Below are 5,250 nucleotides of genomic sequence, written 5' to 3'. Positions count from 1 at the left end.
CCCCTCGCTTTCTCTCCTCTTCCCATCTTCCTTTCCCTTTCTCTGTCTCTGCCTTGCCATCCAAAGACACCAAACACCCAATCCTTACTCAGCTCACACCATGATCCAGCTTGAGTTTGGAGCCCATCTAGTGAGAGGCTGTCCCTCTGCTCAGGAAGAGAACACACATTCTCTGCCCGATGACCAAATAACCACACTAGTACTTTCTCATCCTCAGCCATGTTTGTGAACTGGGGACTCACCCACACTTGGGCACCTTCTCCATGCCACCAGGTAGGTACCCGTGGCAACTTTGTCCCGCTGCTCAGATGAGTGAAGTGTAGCATGGGGGTTTGCTGGTCTTTATCATAATGACAGGAAAGAAAAGGAGGAACTGGAGAAGGTGCAGAGAGCATCAGGGGCTGAAAGTAAGGTGATTTGGGAGATCTCTTTGACCTTGAAAAGTGTGATATTGGTAAACCAAAAACCCGATGCATGGGGAAGCAAGGATTATACTTATTCCCGCATTAGTAGGCAGCAAGAGAGGCTCTAAAGAAACAAGATGGCCAGGCTGCTTATGCTGCTTTGAATGGACCCTCTCATTGGAGTATTTGCCAAGTCCCCTTGGATATAAGCTGAGATACTGTCTGCCAACAGTGATGAGCCCTGGTAGAAGGAGGTTGGTCATACCATCTAGTGTGACATCAGTTTATATTTTTTTTACAAATGAATGCCATAAAATAGCTGGAATGGTTATTAAAAGGCTTAACAGGGTCCTAGCCAGTTTTGCTCAGTGGATAGAGTGTCGGCCTGCAGTCTGAAAGAGCCCAGATTTGATTCCGGCATACCTCAGTGGCAGGCTCAGTCCCTGGCCCTGGTTGGGTGGGGCTTGTGTGGAAGGCAACCAATCCATGTGTCTCTCTCACATTGATGTTTCTTTCTCAGTGTGTCTCTCCCAGTCCCTTCCACTCTCTCTAAAAATCAATGGGAAGGTGAGGATTAACAACAACAAAAAAGCTCAACAGGATCTGCTGTAAGTTGCTTCCAGAGACTTTGTGGAAAGAGCAACACTGAGTGCTAAAAATGTGGGTAAGGTTGATTCCTGGTGGGAACATCTTCAAGGGCAGTTTCCCATGGGATAGGAATATAGAATGGCAGCCCACAGGATGTTCTGCCCCAAGATCACTATCATGTGCTTAGCACTCTCCTGGGACTAAGAGATCCCTGTCTATTTCTGGAGAAGTCTTGATTTCCATAGAATTTCTGAAGAATGTTAACTTATTTATCCAGGAGGAAATCCAAAAGGGCTAAAGGCCTCAAAATTCTTGTTTCTTCAGCTTAAAAAAAAAATTCTAAGAATTGACCTAGGCCTTGACTGATACTTGAATTTTCTCATAAATTTTAGAATTTAACTGTCAGGTTAAAGAAAAATTTTTCTTGTATTTGTTTGGACTTGTATGACGTCTATAGATTCACTTAGGGAAGTTTTGTATCTTTTTCAATATTGAGTCTTCCTACTTGTGACCATTGTGAATTTCTCCATTTATTTAGTTCTTTAAAGTTTATCATTTGAGGCTTATAATTTTTTTCTACAGGAGGATCTTGCATGTCTCTTGTGAGATTTATTGCTAGATTTTTTTGGTTATTTTAAATAGAATATTTTCTTTTTTTAAATAAATCTTTATTGTTCACATTATTACAGATGTCCCTCTTTTTTTTACCCCCATAGCTTGCCTCCAACTAGTTCCCACCCCACCCCATGTTCTTACCTCCCGCCACTGTCCTCATCTATAGGTGTAAGATTTTTGTTCAATCTCTTCCCGCACCCCTTCCCCCTGAGAATTGTCAGTCCATTCCCTTTCTATGCCCCTGCTTCTATTATATTCACCAGTTTATTCTGTTCATCAGATTTTCTTATTGACTTAATTTTTAGATTCACTTGTTGATAGATATGTATTTGTTGTCACTTCGTTCATAATTCTTCAAATAGGTTTTCAATACCTTGCTCTCTCTCTTCTTCTGGCACCCCCAGAATTCGGATGTTGGTATGCTTGATGTTGCCCCAGAGACTCCTTAAACTATTTTCATATTTTTTAATTCTTTTTTCGTTTTGCTATTCCAGTGGGTGTTTTTTGCTTCTTCGTATTTCAATTCTTTGACTTGATTCTTGGGATCCTTTAGTCTGCTATTGGAACTCTGTATATTATTCTTTATTTCAGTCAACGTATGCTTAATTTCTTACTGGCCCTTTTCCATTGTTTTGGCATTCTCATTAAGATCCTTTAAGGTCTCACTAAGTTCCTCGGAGGTTCGTAGAAGATTCTTGAGTAACCTTATAACTGTGGTTTTGAACTCTATATCCAGTAGTTTGCTTTCCTCCTTTCCTTTCATTTGTGACCTGTTTCTTTGTGTCCGCATTTTGGCTGCTTCCCTGTGTTGATAGAGTGGCTTTGTGTGGTAGGTGTCCTATTGGGCCCAGTGGCTCAGCCTCCCCAATCACCTGAGGTGGACACTCTTGGTGTACCCCTTTGTGGGCTGGGTGCACAGTCTTGTTGTAGTTAAGCCTTGATTGCTGTTGGTATCCCTGGGAGGAAATGACCTCTAGGCCAATTGACTGCGAGGACCCGCTGTGTATATAGTGGAAGAACTTTGTGCAGTAGACACCCTTATGGGGCAGGACTTGCTTCAGTGGGGCTTTGGTGCTGTCTTTTGAGTGTGTCACTTATGGATGTGAGGACTTGAAATCTGGTTTCTGACCACTGGGTACACTGGCTCCTGGATCTCTAAGGAGGTGCAAAGTCAGTTGCTGTGTGAGTCCACCCAGCAGGAGCTACAGTGAGATCTACAGATTTCTCCTCTTTGTTTGGGGTTTGGAACTTTTGAAGCTCTCTGACCCAGCTGCAGTTTGTTAGGTTAGGCTGCAGGCGGACAGGCGATTCATTTGCACTGCTGCGCAAGCTTGGGTCGAGTTGTAAATTGGGTGGGGCAGGGTCTCAGAGAATCACCAGGGCGGAACAAACAGTGATGGCTGTCAGTCAGCCGTCTCCGCGTCTCCGCATCTTCTCGTCCCCGAATCCTGGAATCCCATGCCCCCACAGTAACAATGATCCCTGTGAGCAGCTCTGCGAGAAAGCCACCCTCGCTTTCCGACCCAATGCCAGACAGCCCAGTTTCTTCCCGTAGGAGTCTGGGTCCCTAGAGTCTCGTGTAGTCGAGAGCTTGTATCTCTCTTCTGATTGAAAAAAACCGTGCACCCAAGTCCCGCTGTTTCATGCGCCTCCGTACCTCTGTTCTTGGTGCCTCCACACCTCCTACCCAGCCTCAGTGAGCTTTTTTCTTTCCTTCTAGCTGTAGAACTTCCACTCAGTCAGCTTTCTCCTGGTTCTGGATGATGGCTTTTTGTCTTTTAGTTGTAGTTTTAATGTGGTTGTGGGGGACAGCACGTACAGGTATATACCTTATGCCACCATCTTGGTTCTCTAATAGTATATTTTCTAAAATTGCATTTTCTAACTAGTGCTGCTGTAAAGTGATGCAGTTTTGTATATTTATTTTCTATGTCAATTTTGCAAAACTATTAATTCTTATAATTGGATTGTGGATTCTTCTGAATTTTCCTTATAGATAATCAGTCATGTGAATTATGATAGTTTGTTTCTTTCTATTTGTATAACTTTTATGCTTTAAAAAAATATTTAGTGCACAGACTAGGAGTTTCAATACTGAGTAATAATTCAATGCTGAGTAATAATTATGGTAGTAGTCACCCTTGATTTTTCCTTATTTTAAATGGAATGTTTTTAATATTTACATTGATATAATTTTTCTAAAGATAGTTTGTGGTTATCTTTGTAATATTAAAAATATATCCCTCTATTCCTAGTTGACTAAAACTTTATCACAAACAGTTGTTTTATCAAATGCTATGATCCTGTGAGGTTCCCCCCCTTTTGATATGCTACTTTGGTCAGTTACATTAATTAATTTTCTCATTTTGAGCCACTCTTATATTCCTAGTATGATCCCAATTAACCTTGATATATTACTTGTCATACATTGCTGAGTTCAGTGTGCTAATATTTTGTTTAGCATTTTTGGCATCTGTGCTCCCGAGTGGTACATGTAACCTACTTTCTTGTGTGGTCCTTATCTGGGTTGGGATCAGTGTGATTCTTGGTCTATAAAATTGGCTGGGAGTGTTATTTTGGATACATTGCATTTGCCTGTGATCAGTGCCCCTAGATGCTTTGGAGGTTTTGTTTATTTTTCTACAAACTGAAAAGATCTCCCTTAGTGGCTTCTGATTAGATTCAGACAATGAGGAAGGGAGGAGAGTGAAGTGGGAATATTTATTTTTCTAGATGCCTTCTATTGAGTCTCCATAGGCTGGCAATACTCTTCAACAAAGAGCCACACCTCCTTTGTTTTGCTTTTGTTCTTAGAAGATTGTTTTTCTGGGTATAAATTTTGGGGGCATAGAACTCTCAGTTACTCTGATTTGGGGCATTGTAAAGCTGTCTTCTGACCTCCAGTTGCTTTTGAGAAATCAACAATTAGTCTAATATGTATTCCTTGTATGTAATTTTCCTTTTCTTTCTTATTGCTCTCCAGATTTTGCTTTCCTGTTTAGTGTTCTGTAGTTTAACTATAAAATTGCTAAGTGGGCCTTTCTTTCTATTTATCCTGGCTGAGATTTATTGGGTTTCCTGGATCTGAAATTATTTCCTTTTTTCAGTTCTGGAAAATTCTCAGCCATTTGTAGAAGTATTTTTGATGTGTTTTCATATTTGCTTAGCATATTTACTAATTTCTTCAATTTACTTTCAGTTCCCTTTTCTATTTCTCTTACCCTTCCATGAATAGTTTTTATATATGTATATAAATGTACATATGTTTATGTATGTTCACATATATATTCATATACATATATGTATATGCACCCATATATACATATATGTATATACACACATCTTACCTAATAATAGACAAACATGCAAATTGACCGTACCTTCGCTATGCCTTAAGCCACATTCACCAGCCAATCAGAGTGACTATATGCAAATTAACCCAACCAAGATGGCGGCTGGCAGCCACAGAGTTGGAGCAAGCAGAAGGCTTGGTTGCCCCAATGATGGAAGAAGCCAAGCTTCCCGGGCAGCTGCTGCCTCCTGTCAAGGCAACAAAGTTTCAATTATAGAAGGTAAATAAACCCCAGATACCTGCTTCTAGTCACATGGCCACGGAGCTGGAGTGAATAGAAAAAAAAAACAC

At 40.8% G+C, this 5,250-nt stretch overlaps 1 protein-coding gene across 1 annotated transcript in view; it reads left to right on the top strand.

The window, feature by feature from the left end:
* Nucleotides 1-5,250, top strand: part of SYT9 (synaptotagmin 9) — a 119,493-nt gene that overhangs the window by 14,592 nt on the left and 99,651 nt on the right. The gene's annotated exons all lie outside the window — the stretch shown is intronic.

This window comes from Myotis davidii, unplaced genomic scaffold, assembly GCF_000327345.1.
Source record: "Myotis davidii unplaced genomic scaffold, ASM32734v1 scaffold1185, whole genome shotgun sequence".
Lineage (NCBI taxonomy): Eukaryota > Metazoa > Chordata > Mammalia > Chiroptera > Vespertilionidae > Myotis > Myotis davidii.
The sequence above is the reverse complement of the archived record's forward strand: the minus strand, read 5'-3'. Positions and strand labels throughout refer to the sequence as shown.